General features: G+C 34.5%; 1 non-coding gene across 1 annotated transcript; it reads left to right on the plus strand.

Annotated features, from left to right (window-relative positions):
• The first annotated feature begins 12,671 nt into the window (after positions 1 to 12,671).
• On the plus strand, positions 12,672 to 12,778 carry LOC133674988 (small nucleolar RNA R71). Its single transcript, XR_009835314.1, has one exon. It is a non-coding gene; the product is annotated as a small nucleolar RNA R71 (small nucleolar RNA).
• The last annotated feature ends 2,784 nt before the right edge of the window (positions 12,779 to 15,562 follow it).

Here is a 15,562-nt window from a genome sequence, read left to right on the forward strand (position 1 = left end):
GGTAATGGAGGTAATTGTTCTTGGACTCTTTGGTGTTTGGTTTGAGCCTCAGGTTTTCTGGTAGGAAAAGAAGAGTTGAGATTGATGTTGGCGATTTGGGGTGAAAAGGATGGAGTGTGGTATGAGTTCTTCCTACCCTCAACATGGTCAACCTCTTTCTTTTTACCTTCGAAGCCCCTTTATCCACAGGTGTAGAGATTCTACCACTCTTTACTCCTTGTTCTATGCGTTCAGCTACTGTCACATCATCAGGAAATTGCTGGGCCGAACTACCCATCACATGCTCGTAGTATGGGTCCTTGAGCGTGTTGGCAAACAGAGTGACCATCTCTTTATCTAGGAGCGGAGGATGTACTTGAGCAGGTAGGTCTCTCCACCTTTGAGCATATTCCCTTATGCTTTCCTTATCCCTTTTCTCTAGATTAGACAGACTGGTTCTATCCGAAGCAATGTCCGTATTGTACTTGTATTGCTTGACAAAAGCATCCACCAAGTCTTTCCATTTGCGGATTTTAATGTTGTCCAATCTCATGTACCAACTTAATGCCGCTCCACTTAAGCTATCTTGGAAAACGTGCATCAGTAGTTTTTCATCATGTACTACTTCTGCCATCTTATTGCAGTAAGATTTGAGATGAGTTATGGGGCATTGTGTTTTGGTATATTTGATGAATTCAGGAACACGGAACTTTTTCGGGACAACTACATTTGGGACCAGACACATTTCTGTTGCCCGTACTAGATCGTACAAGTCTACCCCTTCAATGGCTCTAATCCGAGCTTCCAGCGCTGCCATCTTATCAATGTCATTAGATGACTTGGTTTTGTGGGATTCATTGATAAATGGATCTATAACTGCAGGGGCTGGTGCCAGTAGCGTTGAGTGCACAAAAGCTGGATTGTGTAGAGGTTCTTGACCATGTTCACTCATTGTTTCTTCGGGTTTAGCCATTGTTGGAGGTTGAACAAAAATAGCATGCCGGTTGAAAGGACCTTCACCAGAGGCATTTCTAAGTGTTTGCTCGAGTAAGCTAGTGAGGTGAGCCATACTTACTATCAAAAACTCTAACTCTTCTTGGAAATGGGCGTCACGGTGAGCACGCTCTTCATCTTCCATGTTTCTCGCTCGGAGTCGGGTGTTGTAGGCTCTTTGGGGACCTATATTTCAACCTGATAAAAGTATGTATGTTATTTACAATGGATGGATGCATATGTGTGGATGCAAATGCATGTACATGAATGGCAAAAACCCATGCAGAACGACTCTGTAGGAAGTTCTTGTTCTAAAGGAAGGTTATAGGTCATTATATGATAGGTAGGCTTTCTACCTAGTCTTAAAAGGGTCTATAAACTGCCCAGTGACCACCTCACGTGAAGGCAGTGTAAGGGTTTACAAGGAATAGTTGGGGCACAGTGTGATCGCCATTACCAAATAAACACTCAGCTCATAGTTGAATATTTCACAAATCTGAACCCCGATTGAAAATCATGAGGCAGACCACTACTCCCCACCTAACCTAGAATTAGGTTTTATTTGTCGACTGCATGCTAAAGCAATAAAAATACGAGCTAAAAATAAATAATAACAAAGGAAAAATAATCAAACAATCAAAGCTTAGTCCAACCAAACAAGGTGTTCCCCAGTGGAGTCGTCATCCTATCGCGGGGCGACATCGTCTGGCGACGGCGGAGGCTCTTGTCGTGCCTCCTGTATGAGGTGTTGGTATGTTGGGAAGGTTTTCGGATTTAATCATAAAATTATGATTAACTTTTAGGAGTCGCCACCTAGTATTATGGTCACTAGGAACCTATGGTCTGCGAGAGTCTGGCCAAGGAAATGGTTGTGCAAGGGAAAGACGCATCACCCCCAGTGCACCTTACCTAAGGTAAGCTACATTGTTGTTTGATTGTTTTTTCTAAATCGGGTTTCTATTTGTTGGTCTTTTATAAGGCTCAAGGCAGATCTCTCTTCATGAGAGAGTCTCTACCTTATCGGGTTAAATCCTAACCGTTCTAAAGTCTGAACTTTAGCATCGCATTTTTACACCTTGTATTTTTAATACTTGAGGGTGTACTTTATCATGTAATTTTATACCTCACAAATATTAAAGTCTACATCTGGATCCTAAAAAAAAAATTGGAAAAAGATTTTTGATATTTTGGGCAAACCCTAGTGGATGATCATAAACTAGTTATGATATCCATTTTTGGATTTTAAAAAAAAAAACATGAAAAAGATGCAATTTTTATTTTTATGAAGATATGCTTGAAAAAATTTTAGGATTTGGCCGTATGCAATAAAATATTTTTTTCTTTTTGAAAATGTTTTGAATTTTTTATTTTTTTTGAAATATTTCGGAGAAAACCAGGTATTTTAATACCGGAGTTGTATTTTACAGTGTAAATATACAACCCGATATAATGAAAAAATGGAAGAAAAATATTTGAAAAAACCACAATATTTTGAAATTATTTTTTTTTTGAAAATTTTTGAATTTTATTTAAATAGATGTAGTCCATTGCATGAACAGTAGACGTGAATTATAATTCACACCCACTATTCATGCGTGAACAGTTGGATGTGAATTATAATTCACGTCCATTATTCACTCAGTGAACAGAGACGGCGAAGAAGAAGAAGAAGGGGAGAGAGGGCAGACAACCTGGCACGGCGGTGGTCTGGCCGAGGATGACAGTGTGCTGCCAGTGGTTGCAGTAGTGGAGCTGGTGGCGGGTGGCAGAGCAGGATGAAAGAAGGAGAAGAAAATTTAAAGGGGGAGAGGGACCGGCGGTCGCGATACCGCGGCTATTCTTCCACTGGTGTGGATTTGGGTTCGCAAGGAGGCTCCACCGCCGTATGTTGGTGGAGGAGAAAGGTGTCTGCGAAGTCTTCAGGGGCTGAAGACACGGTGGAGAGAGAAGGAAGAAGGAACGTCTTGCAGAGGAGAGAAAGACGTTCATGGTGGCTTATTATAGACACAGTGGTGGCTGGCCGGTGGTCTTGGCAAAGCTTGGTGGTGCTGGTTGCTCAAGGCGGAGCTAGAGAAAGAAATGGTGATGGTGCTGGTTTCCTGTGACGGAGGAAGAAAGAAGAAGAAACAGAAGAAGAAAATCTGCAGCGGGAAGAGGGATGAAGGTTGGTTTTTTGGCTTACTTTGGACCCAATTTTCTCCTCCCTCAGGCCATGAAATCCTCCTCTATTTATAGGCGGTTGAAGAGGGAAATCTTGTCTACATAGGAGAAAAATTTTCAACCTTTGATTCAGTTGGGAAGGATCCCAACCGTTGGCTCAAAGTAGGTATGGTGCACTGTCAAATCTGCAGAAAAAGCTACCTAAATTGGCATGTTTAGGCCGGCGCCGATTAATTGCCATTCAGACTGAACTATTAATATGGAACTACAGAGGAACTGCAAAGGATCATTTTCGTGCTAGTTTGGTTAAATTTGGTGGAGGTTAGGTGCGTTAAATGCACCTGCAAAGAAGGTAACCTGAGTAGTTATTTTAGAGATTTAAAGAAGAAGATGAATAGTACCAAAGTTCTGATTTTGGCCAAAGTTCATTTCAGTCCTCCCTCTTTAAATTTGATTTAATTGCATCTATAATTCACCCTAAAAATTTTATTTTCTTACGATTTTGCCCCTGATTTTGTCAAATGAACCCCTATAGATGGCCGCCTGTTGCAGAATGGTCCTTGGCTGTGAAGTTTGTGAATTTAATCCCTAATTGACCCCAAAACTTCAATTAACTTGGTAAAAATTAAATTTGGTCTCTTAAAATTACAATCTTCTCAATTAAGCTCAAATTAGGCTCCCAAACTTAATTGTTCACCAATTAAGCCCCAAATAAAATTAATTTGACCCATTTAAAGTATAATTAAGTCCTTGCACTTAATTAAATCCTTTAATTGGACCCAAATTAATTCTTAAAATAATTAAAATTTAATTTGGCCTATGATTAAATCAAATTGGCCTACTAAAAATTTAATTATATCATTGAACTTAATTTTTATGCAAATTCATCCAATAATAATTTAATTTGACCTTGAATTTGAATTTTTTTCTCCATTTTTGGGCATAATGGGGTACAATTAGGCCTTGAATTTCCTTCAAAAATTGCAGCATGATTTCCCGGTCTGCTTTCTCCACGTTGCCGGCCTTTATTTTATTTATTGATTTTTATTTTGAAAAAAAGTGAATTGATTTTTGGGAAATAACCTAGAATTGGGTTATGACAATTGGGATGTCACTTTCAAGTGAATGAATTTGACATTTCTTACCACCTCATGGGATCCAACCATCACCATTTGATAGCAGAGCTTCCCCTCTACAAGGAATTTTCAACGTTTTACCTCGCTTGCCACGTGGAAGCCTTCAACTTCTTGTCCCAAGACAACGTTTTTTGCTTAGTAAGATTTGATAGTGTTACACCTAACTTTGGATGGATGGTGGAAAAGCTACAAACCACCAAATCAAGCATGGTTTGATCCTAGTTGAATAATAATATCTCATTTACAACGATCCCAATCAGTCATCTCAACCAAGTATCAGTTATGAAGTTCCTAACATTTTCTAGAAGCTTTAACAGTTTGTTAGACATTCAAAGAGAGGGAAACAAAAGAAGGAGAAAAAGATAGAAGAATTGTCTCTTAACATATCAGAGGCAAAATGGGAAAGAATCCTCTATGATCTAGTTTTGGATAACCACCTTCAAGCCCACAAATGGTTTATAACCATTTGTCCTTTTAAGGCTATAAAATAAATGGATTTTTAAGGAAAGGATAAAACGAAATCACAGAGAAAAAAAGAAAGGAAACATATAAGGATTAAAAGGAAAAAGCCTTAGAGTTTATTAAGAGAAAACCCATAAGAATTATGTACTAAGTTGAGAAAGAAAGAAGAAAGAGAAGCAGAACAACTCCTAGATTGAAAATAAATTGGAAATCAAGAGGAAAGGACAAATAACCCAGAGAATGAATCATATTTCCCTTACAAGGTATATCTTCGAACTTTAATTGGTATGTAGCTCAATGAGCACACCTCGTCCCCCCTTCTATTCCGTCTTTTAAATTCCTGTTTAAATGTCATGAATGTTTGTTTTAAGGAGTTTAATCATACCTTATAAGTTAGCTTGTGTATGCTCAATTTTGTTTAATGCCTTATGTAAAGTTTAAGAGATGATAATGGAGTGATAAATATTAGTATAAAATGTTGTTTTACATGCTTTAACGTTTAGTTAATCAATAGTGTCGATATATTGAAGTATGATGTTGTTGTTGATTAAGTTGTTTTAAGTAGCTTGCTAGATTTGTTTGAAGTTGCAAGTGTAAAGTTTTACTTTATAAACAAAGAGTTAATCAATGGAACAATGTTTGAACATAAAGAAATGCATTTTTTAGCTTGTTGCAGACAATGAGACTTGCTTATTGTTTTGCTATATATTGTTTATTTCTTGTTGTTTTTTATAGTTGAAACAAGTTACAGTGAGCATGTTAAAGCTATAGTTACAAGGCTTAGGTTGCTTTGTCTAGGTTTTTAGGCTTTTCTCTGGGTTTGGGCTGATTGTTGCATTTTTTTTAGGTTTTTTAAGTTGAATTTCTAGGTTAGATCTTCAATGTCCTTCAATAGAAATTTGTGTTTCCTTATAATTTGATGCTTTTAGCTTATCTTGTAAGTTTCAATTGAAGCTTAAATGCATATAAGATTTTTCTACACTATTATTTTATCCCTTTTATAGTTTGCTTTAGATCAATCGATCTTTAAAATTTTTGAAAAATACAAAAAACAATTCCTTGTTCAAAAAATACATAAAAGTGTTTTTATATGTGTGCATACAGTCAAATCCTAAAAGTTTTCATGCTTATTTTATATTAAAAAATTATAATAATTACATTTTTATTAGACTTTGAAAAATACAAAAATAAATTAATGGGTATCATAAAAAGTTTTTTATTATCCATTAGGATTTGACTAAAATTTCAAAAACATCATAAACATTAATTTGTTTAATTAATATTCAAGGTATGAATTTTACAATGTAATGCATATTCCCTGTATTGAATTAAATGAATCGACAAAAATAAAATGTTAGGAATTAATTGTAGACTTTAATATTTAAGAATATAAAATTACACTGTAAAGTATATTCCAGATATTAAAGATACAAAATAGAAATAAATACATCATTAAAATTTGGACTTTAAAATGATTAAGTTTTAACCTAATAAAACAGAGATTTCCTTGCTGAGGGGGATCTGTCTTGAGCTTCTAGGGATAGAGACCCCTGTACTAAGGGATATCTACCTCAAGTCTATAAGATATGAACCTCCTTACTAAAGAGAGTCTTTCTTGAACCTTAGACGGATCAATGAACAGAAACACAAGTTAAGATAAAACAATCAATCAATAATGTAGTTTACCATAGGTAAGGTGCTCTAGGGATGATGCATCTTTCTTATACACAACTAGTTCCCTTACCTAAACTCTTACAAACAAATAGGTTTTCTAGTGACCATAATTTTAGGTGATGACTCTCCAACCCTTCAAATCATACTTTTATGATTAATCCTAACACATCCAAAACCCCCTTTCGATCTAGGATGAAAACTCGTCATTTGATGCCATGCATGCCATGACAATGACAATCCTGTAATTATTTCAAACTATTTTATGACCTTTTTTGGCATAATTTAGTGAGAATATAAGATGTTATAAAAAAAAACCTATGGAATGTAAACTGTAATTTATGAAACTATGAAGATAAATTTTAATTATGAGTAAATCTTGGGAGGGTTATAATAATTTTTCCGTTTAAAGTCTATTTGGTGAAATCAATCTCCAGTTGAAGTTAGAAATAGATATTAAGAGACAGGGAACCAACTTTGACAAAGAATAACAAAACATATCCCATTTGAATTTTGACATGGAAAACTTCAATTTAATCCTTAAAGTTCCAGCTTTCTAATCATACAATCCCTATTGTTTTAGCAATTCAAGTTTCAACATCATATTTCATTTTTATCATGTTTCAGTCCTTAGATGTTGAAAGATAAGAGAAAAAGTTGCTACAAATTTTGAGTAGAGAGTAAATACTTAAATAGTCACATTATAGCCACAAAAAATATCGATCTTTATGTTAGTGAGTTCATCTTTTGGAGAGGAGTTCAATGAAGATGATATTTGCTATAACCATGTTGGAAAAATTAAATTGAGATCCGTTTAGTTTTTTTTTTATTCATTTGAAAACTAGATAGAAAAATAGGTATTTGGGGTTCAAAAACTTAGACCATGATTTTTCGATCATCTCTAGTGATCGAAAAACTATCCAACAAACATGTTATCTGTTTATAAAAACAAATAGATAGAATCACCTAAAACACTACTAGGGACGCGACCATAGTGTTCAAGCCCGGATGTTGCGATGTCGTGATCGCACAAATTAATTACCCTAGCTTCAAACATAACACACAAGATAGTATAAAGCAAGAAAGGGGTCGATCCTACGAGGAAGATTCAAGTCAAATTTTTATGCTAGATGATATGCAATTTGGGGGGGGGGGTGGATGTTATCTAGGCTAAAACAAAAGAAAACAGAAAACTATCGAACAAAATTTAATAAAATCAGAAAATTATCAAGAGAACAAACCTTGGTCGCAAGTAAATATCCACCTATAGAAATCAGAACTGATCATGGAAACAAAACATTAATTTATATATTGAATATTTATCTCTTCTTAACATTAGTTAGTTAATGAATCCGCCGTATAACTAACCCTAACCATCAAAGAACCACAGTGTCCGCACTAGTAATTTAATTCAATGGCAGCCTTAAGAACTAGATAAGTTGATTAATCAAGAAAACATAACTGTCTGCATTCTATGTTCGATTTGACTGAATGTTCTCCCTAAGATTAATAATGTAGATCCGCCACAATTATTAAACTCAGTTGCTTCACAAGTTCATATATCATAACTCCAGTTTTGATATCAAACTTAGCAATAGATTGTCTACAATAATAACTTAGAGTCCGCTCTAGCAATTAAAATAAACAATCATAGGAAAAATAAACATAGAAGAACAAACATATTCATCATATAAACAGAAAAGAAAAGGTAAAATAAATCTCCCAGTTCTTAAAATCTGAAGGTTTTCGTGTCCTTGCAACCAAGAAAAAGTGTTTAGCATTACATGTTTGTTGAACAACTAATCAAAAAAAAGGAAGAATGCATAATTTTGAGTTTCTTAGAGGCGGGGGGCGTTTTACTCCTCTTAACTGGCTGCCCCCCTTCTCTTCTCTCATTCTTTTTATATCTTAGGAAGCCCTAGTCTCTATTTTACAAAATAGTCCTCCCTTAAGTAAACTGTTTATATTTAAGTACTTCAATAACTATTTTCCTAAAAAAAGAGAAATAGCCTTGCATGAAATCTTCAAGCTTTGACTTAGAGGAGCTAAATTGCTGAAATAAAAACTTGAATATCGGTTTAGATGCTTCAGAATGTAATTTGGACTCGTTTCTTCATGAAACCTGTTTGCTGGCAGAATTCAGTTGTCATCTTTGAAAAATCATATCTCCCTCATATAATATCTTTTTTGGCTAAAATTTGGAGCGTTTATAGCCCTTTGGGTCAGGAATCCAAAAACATTGCGTTTGCATCAATTGGACTTCTGTAGCTCCAGATATTCAAGTCGGAATGGACAAGGTCAACATTGGCAGATTGCGAGATTTCACTTTGAAGGCTGCGATTTCCATGCTCTTCCTTATTTTATTTTCTTGCCTTAGATTTCCAAAAAGGTATGGATGTTAGCTTTCAAATGCCACTGGAATTACTTCATTTCGATCTCTAGAGCTCACGCTCTGCACAAAACATCGACTGAAGGTCAAATCTGTCAATTACCTCCAATTTACTCCTTTTTGCATCTTTCATCCAAAAGTGCCTTCAAAACATAAAACAAAGAATATCAAGGCATTATATATATAAAACATAGGCAAAACATTAGTTAAATATAGGTGAAACTATCAAATAATATGGTTGCATCAAATACCCCCACACTTAGCTCTTGCTCGTCCTCAAGAAATGATAGGTAAAATCAAATTGAAGTTAAATTAAATCAAATCACTATGACTAATCTCCTAATCTCCCATCAATATCCAAGAATATATGCATTATAAACAAGAACATAATTAAGAAGGATAAAGAGTATAAATTTTCATGAATTTATTTACATGCAAACTTCAAAACTCAATTAATCGTTGGGATTTAAATGAAATCTATGCCATGCCAAAGTGATAGGTCCTCTCATTGATATACACTCCAACACTCACGTGTTTAAGGCTTATATGTTTAAATCTCTCAAATTCAATCAATGAATATGTTCTACCATAAGCTTACTCTTCAATGTCATCTCCATTACTAACATATTACAAACAATGCATGAATCAAAAGGTCTTTTTTCTGGTTGTAATGGGGCAGAGGTTAAGGTGAGGTAAAATAGAGTAAAAGAAAAGGTTCAAACCAAAGAAAGTAGAGCATTCTGAAAAATGATATTTCAAACAAGATATTCTATCAAAGCACATAAATTTTCCATCTTTAATCACCAATGCTTAACTTTTTTTTATTTCAAGCTTTTTCAACATAAAATCTTGAGAGCATAAAGGAACACTTCTTTCTTTTTCTTTTTTTTGTTTTTTTTACCTTTGGCAACTTTGCCCATCTTTTCATCAAGCATCACTTCTTCTTTCTTTTCATATAATTTCCAACCATAATTCCATGAGATATCATAAGTATATGCTCTACTAATCCTTGGCCAGGGGAAAAGGAAAACATATAAAAAATTAAGGCATATACATGGATAAAGCAAAGAAAAGATAAACAAGCTCAAAAGGGGCTCACTAAGGATAATATGCTTTAGGTTGGCTTTTTGGCTCAAGTGGTTAAAATTCCTAATGTCTTTATCATCTTCATGTATATATGTAATGTGAATGTAATCTCAACAAGATATGAAGCAAGTTCTAGAGATACATATTATTGAAAGAAGGCACAATCAAAGAATATAATGTTGAAGGCTCACAAGCTTGCATTGGTCTATAAAGTTAACATGGCATATTCTCAAAGTCAATCCTTAAACCAATTAAACCTAAAACTTGCATGCACACTCCTTCATTCGATTTATATCTTCATCTATCTCAATTAATTCTCATATATAATACTCACATTCTCATAAACCAATAGGAGTTCAAAAGAATAAACATAGAAATTTATTTTTTTTTGGAACAACAAAGAAAATCAAAATAAAAAAACCAACATTTTCCCAATACCCCCACACTTAAAACACAACATTGTCCTCAATGTTGAAATAAAAGAAAAGGAATATAGGAGAATGACAAAAATAAAGTAAAATGCGAAAAATAAAAGATAAGGGAAAGGAAAGCAAATCTGTTTTTTTTTTCTTTTTGTGCTAGGTTGCCTCCTAGTAAGCGCTTTTGTTTTATGTCATTGGCTCGACATGTTGCATGCTCATTCTTCATAGATTGGTTCAGCTAACTCTGCAGAAGCGGTGGGTTCTGTTATCCAACCTTCATAGAAAGGTTTCAAGCGATGCCCATTGACCTTGAGTACTTTGTTGGTTTCTAAACTTGTAATTTCAATTGTAATCATTCGGTCATGGAGACTCTTAGTCTTTTCTTTGTAAATCCTTGCATTCTCATAAGCATCATTTTGTATTTCTTCCAACGTAATTCCAATCTTTTTGGGCACCAAAAGGATAGGCGCCACCCATTCACTGTCCATGATGAGGTAAATGACTCCTTCATCATGGAGGACAATTTGCAAAGCTTGCAAATCCAATGCTGAGTCATGCACGTTTCGGGGAACACATACATGCCTCTCCATCTTTTCTATCTTGGTAAAATCATAACCATAGCTCAAAGCTACGCTTAATCCATCCTCACAATCAAAATCAAAAACTTGTTGCACACACTTATCAACTTAGTCATAGCATGTTATAGAATAAACATCGCTATAAAGATATTTCATTGCATCATGAAAATTAAATTCAATCTTTTCATCTCCTACTTCCATAGACAAAGTATCTTTACCACAATCAATCTTTGTATTGGCAGTTTTCAAGAATGGTCTCCCAAACAATATAGGAGTGTTGTTTGATGAATCACAAGAATCATGTTCCATATCAAAAATATAAAAGTCGCATGGAATGACCAAACTATCAATCTTGACTAGGACATCTTCTATCACACCAAGCGGGTAAACAAAACTATGATCCACAAGTTGTATTACAATACTAGTTTTATTCAAAGGCTTAAGACTAAGAGAATCATAAACATGTTTAGGCATAACACTAATAGATGCACCTAAATCACATAAGGCCCTTTTGAAACTAGCATTACCAATAACACATGGGATAGTAAACGCACCTGGGTCCTTTTGCTTTAAAGGCATATTCTTTTGAACAACAGCAGATACAACTTCACCCATACTTACCATTTCATAACCTTTCAGTTTGAAAGCTCTCTTGGTGGTACACAACTCCTTCAAGAATTTGGCATACTTAGAAATTTGCTTGATAACATCAAGCAAAGGAATGCTGAGTTCTACTTTCTTGAAAACCTCTAAAATCTCTTTTTCTTTGTCCTCTTTCTTTGACCTACAAGAACTCATAGGAAAGGGTGGAATTGTTTTAAAACTGGAATTCATTGAGTGATGAGTTACCTTTGGAGTGTTGGTCGTTGTTTCAGTTTGTAGAGGAGAAGGATGTTCCTTCTTTGTACTCAATTCGGTTTCTATCTCCTTTTCTTCCTCCATCTTAATTTGTTTTGATATTTTCTCTTCAAGTTCTTTCCCACTTCGTAGCATGATCACACTAACATTCTCTATTGGATTCAATGCTTGGGAGGGCAATTTTCCATTCATTTGTGCTTCCAATTTCCCCACACTTGAAGCTACTTGCCCTATTTGCTTCTCCAAGTTATGAATACTTGACTTTATTTCTTGTTGAAAAGACATGACATTTTGTTGCAAGGTCACAGTGTTAGAAGCTAAAGTTTTCATCATCTCACGAAGATCATCACTGGATGACAACCCCATAACATTGGAGTTTGTGAATTGAGGGGGTTGTCTTGCTTGATAATTCTGTTGGGGATGAAATCCATGGGGATGGAACTGTCAGCCTTGATTGCCTTGTTGAGGTGGGTTCCTATAACATAAGTTTGGATGATCTCTCCATCCAGGATTGTACGTGTTGGAAAAGGGATCATATTTACGCTAGGACTGTCTGTTGAATCCTCCATCAATTGCATGAACTTGTTCAATGTAATCTTCTTACATTGTTGGGCACATATCTGAGGTATGTCCTTGTAAGAAACATATGCTACAAACTTTAACCTGCTGTACATTTCCACCAGCCAAAGAATGCACAAGAGAAGTAAGATCATTAACTTTATTTTCAAGGTTAGAAATACTTACCTCATTTACTCGTTTGTTTGCGAAGTCTCTACGCGTGTCAAATTATTTTGAGTTGGCTGCCATGTTTGAGATCAGTTGGCGTGCAGCCTCAAGTGTCTTATCTACCAATGCCCCTCCACTTACAACATCAATGATACTATGGTCAGTAGGCATCAATCCTTCATAGAAATATTGAATGAGCAGCTGATCGGGTATTTGATGATGAGGGCATTGAATGCACAGTTGCTCAAATCTTTCCCAATACTCAGAAAGTGTCTCTCCATGAGATTGTCGAATCCCACACATTTCATTCCTTATGTTGGCTACTCGAGATACTAGGAAATATTTTACAAGGAAAATCTTCTTCATGGCATTTCAAGTTCCAATGGAACTTGGGAGAATAGAGAAAAACCATGCCTTTGCTACCCTTTTAAAAAAAAAAAGGGAAAGCTTTCAACTTAACCTGTTCTTCGTCAACTCCATTCGGTTTCATGCCAATGCAAACCATATGAAACTCCTTAAGATGAGTAGGAGGATCTTCACCTGCTAGACCATTGAATGTTGGTAGCAAATGTATAAAACCAGATTTGAGCTCAAAGTTTACATTATTGTCAATATTGATGTATAATGGTTGATTTTCCACATTAGGAGTAGCAAGCTCCTTGAGTGTTTGTTGTTGTTCAACAGCCATAGTATTGACGCGAGCTTCCTTTCGTAACCTGCGTAAAGGTTTTTCTATTTCGAGATCCAACTGCACTTGACTTTGATTAGTAGAACGGGTTACTAGCATAAATCATCAAAAAAACTCAAAAGAAACCAACCACACAAAAGATCAAAAACAATGCAAATTGTACGAAAATCCTACACTAGAAAACTAAAACTGCCTAAAAACCCTAGAAAACAGCAGAATTTAGCATCGATAGGGTGGGGTAGTGATTATCACTAGTCCTGTTTAGAACGTTGTTTCCCTTTAGGAATCAAAAGGCCGATACCTAATTCCACCAAACAATCTGTTTTGAACAATACCGCTCCCGTAATTAACAATACCGCAGCAAGCAAAAATTTTGTTTCTCTTTTTTTTTTAGAAAAATAAATAACAATCACAGCAAATACATTTATAGCACAAGAATCAACTAGAATTACTTCCCCGACAACGGCACCAAAATTTGTTGCGATCGCATAAATTAATTACCCTAACTTCAAACACAACACACAAGATACTATAGAGCAAGCAAGGGGTCGATCCCACGAGGAAGATTCAAGTCAGATTTTTATGCTAGATGATATGCAATTTAGGGGGGGTTTGGAGTTATCTAGGCTAAAGCAAAAGAAAACAGAAAACTATCAAACAAAATTTAATAAAATCAGAAAATTATCAAGAGAACAAACCTTGGTCGCAAGTAAACATCCACCTATATAAATCAGAACTGATCATGGAAACAAAACATCAATTTATATTTTGAATATTTATCTCTTCTTAACATTGGTTAGTTAACAGATCTGCCATATAACTAACCCTAACCATCAAACAACCACAGTGTCCGCACTAGTAATTTAATTCAATGGCAACCTTAAAAACTAGATAAGTTGATTAATCAAGAAAACATAACTATCCGCAGTCTATGTTTGATTTGATTGAATGTTCTCCCTAAGATTAATAACGTAGATCCGCCACAATTATTAAACTCAGTTGCTTCACAAGTTCATATACCAGAAATCCAGTTTTGATATCAAACTTAGCAATAGATTGTCTACAATAATAACTTAGAGTTCGCTTTAGCAATTAAAATAAACAATCATAGGAAAAATAAACATAGAAGAACAAACATATTCATCATATAAACAGAAAAGAAAATGTAAAATAAATCTCACAGTTCTTGAAATCCGAAGGTTTCCATGTCCTTGCAACCAAGATAAAGTGTTTAGCCTTACATGTTTGTTGAACAACTAATCAAAAAAAAAAGAATGCATAATTTTGAGTTTCTTAGAGGCGGGGGGCGTTTTTCTCCTCTTGGCTGGCTGCCCCCCTTCTCTTCTCTCATTCTTTTTATATCTTAGGAAGCCCTAGTCTATATTTTACAAAATAATCCTCCCTTAAGTAGACTGTTTACATTTAAGTACTTCAATAACTATTTTTCTAAAAACAGAGAAATAGCCTTGCATGAAATCTTCAAGCTTTGACTTAGAGGAGCTAAATTGCTGAAATAAAAACTTGGATATCGGTTTAGATGCTTCAGAACGTAATTTGGACTCGTTTCATCACGTGGGTGAAATTATCGAATAATATGGTTGCATCACCGGACATAGTTGGGCATTTTTTTATGGTAGGCCAGACACTTAGGCCTGACCTCTTTTTTTTATTTAAATTAATTTTTTTATATTTAAATATTTATTAATGCCCTCTCACTTATTTTTTTTTAAATTGTTTGGTATAACTTTGTTATTAAATAGTTAGTGATCTCTTTACATGTTTTCTTTAGTTTCTTGATGTTTCAAAAAGAATAGTATAATTTGTCTTCATTTTCTCTCTCTCATATATTAATTGTATTTGTACGATGCACATATAAAAATAAGATTTCTTTGTTATTAGGAACAATAATTAGCCTCTAAGATAAAACAAATAAAAATAAATAAAATAAATAAAAGATAACTAGTGTAAAACATTTGCATGCACATCTATCGTTTGCTTTTACTAGGAAAATTAACTTTTCATTTTAATATGTAATTAGAATTAACAACACTTTTTTTATTTATTAATTCATATTTTTTTAATTTATTTTATAAAGTATAAACAAGATCTTTCAATTAAAAACAATTATTATATAAAAAATACATCAACAACCTTGTTATTTATTTCTCTTGTATTAGAAATTAACTTTCAATCCTACCCTAGTGTAATGCGAGTAGAGTGCTAGTATAAACTAGACATGCAAACTGTACATTCACGTGATTGTACCTAAAACTTGTGTCATTACCCTCCAAGAGTTGATTTGGTGGTTAAAAATTAAAATAGTATGCTTTATTTTTTGATTTCAAACACTAGAACCAACACATATTAAAATTTATTAAATTGTTTTAAATGCACCAAACTGGTATGGAGGGTGT

The sequence above is a fragment of the Populus nigra genome, chromosome 15 (genome assembly GCF_951802175.1).
Source record: "Populus nigra chromosome 15, ddPopNigr1.1, whole genome shotgun sequence".
NCBI classification, from domain to species: domain Eukaryota; kingdom Viridiplantae; phylum Streptophyta; class Magnoliopsida; order Malpighiales; family Salicaceae; genus Populus; species Populus nigra.